Here is a 9,531-nt window from a genome sequence, read left to right as displayed (position 1 = left end):
CAAGGTAAGGGCAGCACATCCTCTCCCCCAACAGCTGCACTTTACAGATATGGAAACTGAGAGTCATATAATTTAAGTGATATTGTAAGTGGAACTTTGAACCTAATTTTATCAGGGGTTGCTACTGACTCTCAGCGCTAATGTGAAGTCACAGGAGAGAAATGCTTCAGATTTGGGGTATTACTGTGGGAACACTCTCTAGATCTAATCTCCAAATGTGGTATCTCTTTCCTTATTAGCACACAATGAATGCCTCTCCTGTAAAGTTCCAAAGACTACCCCTACATCGTTAGGGCTGGAAATGTAAGGACAAACCAAGGATGGCAGCAGAAGTTTTAAGAAGCTCTAATGCAGATGACTATCCACTATTCTGCTCATTCTGAAACCCAAAGCACCCCTGAATTCTTCCCCCTCCTGAAATTCCCACAAAGCTCACCTAGGATGCAGAGCAGGTCGCTAGAGATGGTTGACTGTTCCAGGTAACTTTTTGATCCCTCTACTCTTCCAATCCCAGAGGCTTTCTTCCTGCCCCATCCCACCACAGACGAGGGCATCTTCTCCTGTGGATACAGAATTAGAATTTAGCTTTCTTAGCTTGGTTCTGCTTCTACAATAATTTTCTGTCAGAAGTGCTGAAACTGATGGCTCTCAACAGTGCAAATAGGAGAATAGTCATTTCTGAAGAAAATCAAGGGCCACTCCAGCTTTATTTGTTTATTTTTATTTTTAATTTTGGGGGGTACATAATAGGTATATATATTTATGGGGTACATGATATGTTTTGATGCAGGCATGCAATGTGAAATAAGCATATCATGAAAAATGGGGTATCCATCCCCTCAAGAATTTATCCATTGAGTTGCAAACAATCCAATTACACTCTTTAAGTTATTTAAAAATGTACAGTTATTATTCACTATAGTCACCCTGTTATGCTATGAAATCATAGGTTTTATTCATTCTTTCTAGTTATTTTTTGTACCCCATCACTTCAGCTTTCAGTGCTATTAAAAATAGCATCATATGGGAACTTTTGGAATCTTCAAAACCTTACAAGGAAAAGGGCCCTTACAAAGCATGTAACTCAACGGCCTCACTCCACAGGTCAGGAAAGTGAGATCCAGAGAGAGGAAGGGTCTCTTTGTAAAATCACACAATATGAAAATCAGGCCTTTCTAGGGCAGTGCAGTGGAAAGAACCATCATTTACAGACAGATCAAATCTCAAAGTTTTGCCACTGAATGTGTAACCTTAGCCAGGTTGCTAGGATTAAACAAACAAAAGTTATACCTGTAAAGGTCATGACAGTGTTACCTTGTAGTAAGTTTCAATAAGTGGTCACTATCATCAAAATTTCCTGGAACCTTTAGCAAACACATGTTTGCATATATATGTCATAAGCCAAGAGATGAACACTGGAGAGTGAAAAGTCAAGGACAGTGAATTGGATGCTTAGATCAGCAGGCTGCTTTGCTATGACCTTCCATGTGAAGCCCACCTGGCAGGGATAAGGAACAAAATACAGGATTCATTTGACTGCCAAGAATGAAAGGAAATAAGTATCACCACAAGAGATTAGTGTGCACTGCCTGAGAAGTTCACACTAGCGTATTGCTTTACCTATTTAATCCTGAATCTGACTGTGTCAATTTTAATGTTTCTAATTAGTGTACCTTGAGACCTGGGGAGATCTCTCTCCAGCCCACTTCTTGGGGAATAATCTAGAAGTGGGGGGACATTCCTTGTGCTTCCTCTGCCATTTGTCACCGCTCATTAAGACATTTGCCTTTACTTAAATATAGAAAAAATATGACATGCTTCTTAATCGGGCATAATTACTGATAATACTGCAGAATATGCAACTTAATAATAAATGCAGTCATTGGCAAAGTGCATATTACAATTTCATGGAACGATAACTGGACAGCGTCAAGAAGTGTCCTTTCCATGCCTGATTTTGCCAATAACAAGCTCCACCCTTTTAGACAGTCACTTAATCCTTTTGAACCTGTTTACTTATTTGTTAAAATATAAATAAGTTTGCCCTATCTGTGCTACATAGCTCACAAGGTTGCTGTGATGACGATGACCTAACATTTACTGAGTCCTATGACTAGGTATCAGGCACTGATTCAATACTTTGTTTATATAATCTCATTTATTTCTTTTTGTTTTCTTTTGAGATGAGGTCTCGCTCTGTCACCAAGGTTGGAGTGCAGTGGTGCAATTATGGCTCACTGCAGCCTCTACTTCCCCAGCTCAAGGGATCCTTCCATCTCAAACTCCCAGGTGATTGGGACTACAACCAGGTAATTCTGACCTCAGGCAATATACTCGACTGAGCCTCCCAAAGTGCTGAGATTACAGGCGTGAGCCACCGTACCCGGTCAGGATTCTTTTTAATAAGAACTAAAGTGTCTCTAATTTATTTATTTAAAATAATTTATATAATCCTCTTTTATTTCTTATTTTTGAAGCAGGGCCTTGCTCTGTCATCCAGGCTGAAATGTCATGGCAGGAAGACAGCTTGCTGCAACCTCTGCCTGCCTCCTGGGTTCAAGTGATCCTCTTACCTCAGCCTACCAAGTAACTGGGACTAATGGCTCAAGCTACCACGCCTGGCTAATTTTTGAATTTTTTTTTTTTTTTTTTTGGAGAGACAGGGCTTTGCCATGTTGCCCAGGCTGGTCTTGAACTCCTGAGCTCAAGCGTTCCACCCACCTCGGCCTCCCAAAGTGCTGGGATTACAGGTGTGAGCCACTGCGCCCGGCTAATTTTTGTAATTCTCTTCAGAAGCCACTGTGAGGAATGATAAGACTTTACTCTGTGCTGGTGATTAGAATTACTTTTTTTTATTATTATTCCACTTGGTCAGTTGTGCCTACTTCTGAGGCCTCAGAGAAAATATAAAAGCTATAAAATTTGAACAAGACTTCTTTCCTAATTCAGCAGGATTCCTGAAGTAATCTATAGAAAGAACATATTTCTACTGATCTCTGAAAGTAAAAAAAATTAAACCTTATATTTTAAGCAAAAAAAAAAAAGGATTTAAAATATGTATGACACTAATTAATTGTACATTTTTAACAGCAGGCATGTGTCTATTATAAAAGGTATTATATGTTATCTCAGAATTAAACACAAGAGGCCTCTCTGTCACAAATGAAAACCCCCATCATCTCAGTGAGTGCTCTCCAGAGAGCTTTGACAGAAACAATCTCAAGTGACTCTGTCGAATGTGGGAGACTGCAATGCAGAATTGGAACCATGGAGTAATTAATTCATTTTTTTTCTTCCATTCAAAGGCGACTTACTTAAATATTATGATTCATTCCACAAACATCTGTGCATAGCCCTGTAAGGGGTATAAGAAAGTGAAACATAGTTCCCTCTTGTCCACACTGGAGGAATGTTCAATCCTGTTTGGGATAAAAGAAAGCGTAGTTGAAAAACAAGACAACAACTCTTATTAAGCTGGCTCTGTATGAAGCAGAGTACCAGGTGCTTTCAGCTGTATCATCTGTTGAATCCTCACCCCAATTCAGTGAAGAAGGCCTGACTACCCAACTCCATCAGATGACAAAACTGAGGTTCAGGAAGATTTGCAAACTTGCTCAAATCATACAGATGGTAAATGCTCAAATTCAAGTTCAAATTCAGGTTTACCAGACCAATCCCATTGTATTTGTTTTTCCTACCACACCACACTACTCTAAAGTGAAAAACCATACTCAGTGGTAAGCAATTTGGTATTAAGGGGAGAGAGCTAAACTAAGACCTGAATCTTGACCCTTAGAAATTTCACAGAAGCTACCAAATGCCAGTCTAGAGCAGGGCCAGGACTAATGTGAGGCAAGACAGGCACCTAGGACACAAAATTTAAGGAGGCACACTCCCAGTCGTGCAAAAGCCCCAACTGGCTGGGCACGTTGGTTCATGCCTGTAAACCCAGCACTTTGAGAAGCCAAGGCGGGAGGAACACTTGAGGCCAGGAGTTCAAGACCAGCCTGGGCAACATAGCGAGACTGTCTCTACAAAAAAAAAAAAAAAAAAAGGTTTTAAACAGTTGGACATGGTGCCACGGGCCTGCGGTGAGCTGTGATGATGTCACAGTAGTCTGGGTGAAAGAGGGAAATCCTGTGTCTACAAAAAATAAATAAATAAATAAATAAATAAATAAATAAATAAATAAAAATCATCCTAATCAAAACCCAAGCAAATAACTGTCCTGGTCTCTGACTGCTAGAAAATCAAGGAGTGTCTTGACACATTCAGTCCCTAAGTTCTGTTGTCTTCTAACAGTTAAAGCACAGACAACTTTACTACATTAATAAGAAGATAATTCATTTAATCCAGGGTTGCATTTGTATAACCTTAAGAGCAGGTACTTCCCTAAATTGTGTGCCCTAGGTGCCCGGCTTATCCCAGCCCTGGTCTGGAAATTCACCCTCTTCTTCCTACAATCTTAGAGTTTTAGGGCTGGGTTGGAGATTACAAATCACTGCCAGCCAGTGGTAATGGTGGTGATGATGGTGATGGTGATGATGATGATGATGATGATGATGATGATGATGATGATGATGATGAATGGCATTATTTGAGTGCTTACTCACTTCAGATTTTGGCACATGCATCACCTCCCAAAGAGGCATTTCCTGAACATTCTATTTAAAACATCAACTCCCATCACACTCTAGACCCATATCCTACTTTGTCTTCCTAGCACTTATTACTTCCAGACACTCACTAATTCTATTTATTCATTTGTTTATGTTTATTGTTCCTGTCTTCCCCTAGAATGTAAGTGTGATGGGTATAAGAACTTTGTTTAGTCCACTGTTGTACCTCCAAGTTCTTGAAGAATATCTGGCCTATATTAGACCTTCAATAAAAATGTGTCTATTAATAAATGACCTTGCTTACTTATGTCCATGTGACCCTTGAGCCTGTGCTCTTATTCACCAAGATCTAACAAAAATCGACTGGCGCAATTCAAGGCTTCTGTACAAGGATTCTGCCCTGGGGGATTTCTTCTCAAGCATTAGGATCCCTTCGTTTCCTTAATTTTAAAACAAGGAAACACCCAGGCTCTATTTTACGTCAGCATCCTGAGAAATAGTTCTGCTACATATGTTGACCCCTTCCAAAGCTGCAGTTAAAGCTTCAGTTTTCTTTGACAGCAGTTTTGGGACTCCCTCAAACTCCTTCTCGGTTGACCACAACATCCCATATTGATACCTCTTTCCAAAAAGAAAACCAAGTGCTATAGTACATAAGATCAGACTCACCAAAATACTCACATAGCTCTCAGTCTGGACAACTTCCAGGCTACTGATTAGCAACCACACATTGCTAACTCCTACCACTAAACTTCACCTTGGGAAGGTGGCAGTTTTCCTCTAGCTCCTGCAGAATTCTCTGTGAAAGCAGACACCCTCATAATGCAATAGACAAGAGGAACCGTCTCACCCTTGCATACTGGTAAGATGATGCCCTTTATTATAGGAACCCAAGGGTAGGAAGAGTCAAGGGACTTGATTGCCAAGGAAAAGCACCTTCTTCCAGTTGCCAAGGAAATCAGATATGGCAATGTCATACTCTTTGGCAAAATGCTTTTAAGAACTCCATTCTGACATCCATTTGAAGAAAGCAACAAAGAAGTTAATGCTCAAAAGCAAAAAGCAAACATACCAATTCATCCATATTTTTGATAAAAATGTGACGAGAAGCCATCAAATGGAAGCATCCATTTTCAACAAGAAATACATGCTGAATACAGGAGCATAAGAAGCATTTTTGTTTCGTTTTGTTTTGTTGAGACAGTGTCGCTCTGTCACCCAGGCTGGAGTGCAGTGACATGATCATGGCTCACTGCAGCCTCGACCTCCTGGGCTCAAGCAATCCTCCTACCTCAGCTTCGTGAGTAGCTGGGACTACATGCGCATGCCACCATGCCTGGCTAAATTTATTTTTTGTAGAGACGGGGTCTCACCATGTTGCATAGGCTGGTCTTGAACCCCTAGCCTCAAGCAATCCTCACATTTCAGTCTCCCAAAGTGCTAGGATTACAGATGTGGGCCACCACATCTGGCCCATAAGAAGCATTTTGGTAGCAACTTTTTTGTCATTGTTCTTCAGAAATGCATACTTTGAATAGTCATCCTAGTGGCTCTACTCTGTCCATCCTTTCTAAACTGGCCATCTACCTCTGTTTAACTTTATTTAAAGCATCAAGGGAATGACACCTCTCAGGGACCCGTCCATGGTTATTATCTTATTTGGTTTAAGTGAATTTATAGTTTTGTTAAAATGTTCTTTGTTTTGTGAACAAATCAATTATCCTTAACTGTATTTTAAAAAGATTCTAAGTAATTTTATTAGGACAACCCTAAACAGGAAAATCGCCAACCAACCCCATTGAATTGCACTATTGTTTAGTTATTCAAGGAATTTATACAGTGATTTATAAAGATCAGATAGATAAGCATTTTACTTTCAAAGGAAGTAAAGCCTTCCCAGCCTATAACTCTATTTTGATGTTTCTAGAACATATATCTACAGGCTTACTAAGACTCACTGCTATTATTACTGAATTTTTTTCTCATATTATTACTTTCTGTGTATTGAAAGGTTTTATTTTGTAGCACACCATAAAAACATAATTTTTTTCTTGCAGGCTAGATAATTTCACCAAAATGGTAAAGAATTAATATTTCTAAAATGAAATTATATCTAATGACACCAAACCAATGGGGTTAGCAAATTTCAAAAATTTTATTTTTAAAACACAAAGATGTACAAACCAAATTATGGTCTAAAGGGCATAGCAAAATTATCTAGAGATGGATTGAGCTCTGTGAACAATTAGAAACAATACTGAAAGCTGCTCATTTATGTCCCTCTGTCATCATCTCGTCTGGGTCTTTCAATGATGGACTGAGAAATATAGAAAAAAAAACAAAGCAGGGTTTTCAATATGTTTTTTTTTTTTTGGAAACAATAAAAACATTAAACTTTATGTATATAAGTGTCTGTGTACCAAATGGTAGTCCTTTCATGAAAGTCCAGCTTGGGTTTTGTCTGAGTGGGGAAGTGGGGAGGGAGTCTGTGAATACCCCCAGAGTCATTTAAAATATATAGTATTAGCTAATTGATGACAGGACTAAAAACAATAGTAAGTAGGCAGCCTGGCTGTGAGCCAGGAACAAGGCTTTATGGTGAAAGCGAGTTTACATTAGAGGCCTGTTTTTCCCCTTTCCTTATATGAAATGAACAGCTGTAATTGAAAAGCAAGGAGCTCTATGGTTTATAGAAATAGGTGTTGTGAAGAGCCTTGGCCGTCTAATTTTCTTCCTATTGCAGGGCAGGCTTCCATTGTCTGTTTTTTAGAGCTAATTTCTTTTCTGATCAAAAGGCCCACGTCGTTGAAAAGGTAGTAATGACTATTCATTTGGCTGAAGCCTCCATTCTCCAGACTGCAAGCTTTATTTAGAAATGGCTATTTCTTTCTAAAAGGAAAAGCTCATTTATGTCCTCTATAATGTCAATTAAAGTAGAATATATTTTAATTATTTATCCTGAGGAGAAACCTTTTAGGAACTTAATTTAGTATGCCTATGTTATGCAGACACTACAATATGTGAATGTGGAATGATATCTAGACACATGAGTTTTATTTTATTTTACCACTAATGAATAGTTTATTTGCAACTAATTAACAAGTTAAATCGGCACAATTAGTGTCGGATTTCTTTAATAATATAACTCATAAAGGGATAGCCATTGGAACTAGAAAATAAGGTTGGTTGTTGGCTTTGTAAAGAAACCATTCCACAAAAGGGGCAGTTTTTTCCCATTAGAAAGGGTTATTGGGACGTTCTTCCCGTTGCTTTTTCAAATGAAAGCTGGTCTGTGCTGCGGGAGGAAATATGTTCAGAAACAAGGGGAGATGGTGTTAATTACACAAACATCACATTAGCAAAGCCCCGACGTCCTAACTCGGCGATGCTTTTCGGAGAAATGGAATTGGGATGACGGCGGCCTGGACGCCAAAACGCCATCATGGCCAGACCTCTCGACAGATCTCATTTTGTCGCGCCGTCTGGCCGCCAGCCCGCGGGGAAACGGGTCTGCCTGAGGATAGGCATCCTCCATACCTGGCAAGCAGCAAGCGGTACTCTAGCTGTTCCTGGGCCGCGTCCCCGCTCTCTATCGCGAGCAGCGGCCCCAGAGCCTCCCTTTTAGGCCACTCAGACGGCAACGCCGGGACGCTGGACCGCCAGGGCTCCAGGCACGCGGGCGCTTCCCCCTCCGCCTCTCCGCTAGCTGGACTCTGCGACGCCGTGGGAAAGCGCGCGCACGCAGGGGAATGAGCGTGGCCCCTGCAGGTCGGGGCGTAGCGACCCCTCTCACGCCAGGTCCTTGTCCAAGATGTTGCGCTTCTCGCGAGGCCCGATTTCTCCGTAGATCAACTAGGGGGATGGGGTAGCATCAGGCGAAAATTTCTTTCTCTCCGAATCCGGAGTCCTCTTGAGACTTTCCCAAGCCATTGCCACTATCTGATACGGAATGGGAAAGTGCAGGGTCTCCGTCCCGTACTTGGTGCACAACTCAGCACATAGCAGGTGGATGACAAAGGTTAGTGAAATGAAAAAAAAAAAATGAGGGCGTTGAAGAGATGAAAAGAGAACATAGAAATTCTGCGCACCAAATTCCACGGCTTTCCACTCTCTTAAAAGAAAATGATAAATAAAAAGAAAAACAAAGAAATGAATAAAAGAGTGGAAAAGGAACTGCTGAGTGCTGCCTTCGAATTTAAAATTTTCTCCAGGATGCTCTACCCAACCCCCTGCCATCCTGCGCCCCCTGTGGTTGGGGCGATAGCTTTGCTTGGTCACACTGGAAGTGCCTGGAGGTCCACTGATTTTCCAGACACCCTTTCCCGAGAAGCGCTGCCTTGCCTGGCGGACCCGAATGGAATTGTGGAGACATGGAAAAACTCAAACAGCATTGCATACCGATAACGATTTTAAGATTACTTTATTGGCCCCGGCTTCCTGCAGGTCACCTCACCTCTGTACAGGTGAGCGCTGTGCCTCTGCAGTCACAAAAGGAAGTGGAAAGGGCAACAGGCCCAGTGGGAGGGCAGGCCTAGACGTAGGGGGCCGAATTCCCGGAGTTGCTCCGCAGGGGTGGGGGTTTGGCAGTCTGCGGAGCTGAGCGCGTGAGGAGAGTTGTGGGGATGGGCAAAGACGGGTGTAGGAGGGGGGTGAGAGGCAAAGAGGCTGACAGCGATGGCTCAGCAAAGCCCGCTGGAAATGGGACCCAGTGCATGGGCAGAGCCTTCCTTCCTCCGGGAAAAGGGCAACTTTCGGGTGGTGAGGTCAGCGAGTAAAAGCAGAAGGCAAAGGTTGTCAAATTCCTTGGAGCTGCTGCGCACATAGGGAAAAGAGAGCTGGTGATTAACACCTGAATACTCTGTGGGTGGAAGGAAACTGAGCGCCAACGTGTGGGCCGAGGGGACTCCCAGTA

The sequence above is a fragment of the Gorilla gorilla genome, chromosome X (assembly GCF_029281585.2).
Source record: "Gorilla gorilla gorilla isolate KB3781 chromosome X, NHGRI_mGorGor1-v2.1_pri, whole genome shotgun sequence".
NCBI classification, from domain to species: domain Eukaryota; kingdom Metazoa; phylum Chordata; class Mammalia; order Primates; family Hominidae; genus Gorilla; species Gorilla gorilla.
The sequence above is the reverse complement of the archived record's forward strand: the minus strand, read 5'-3'. Positions refer to the sequence as shown.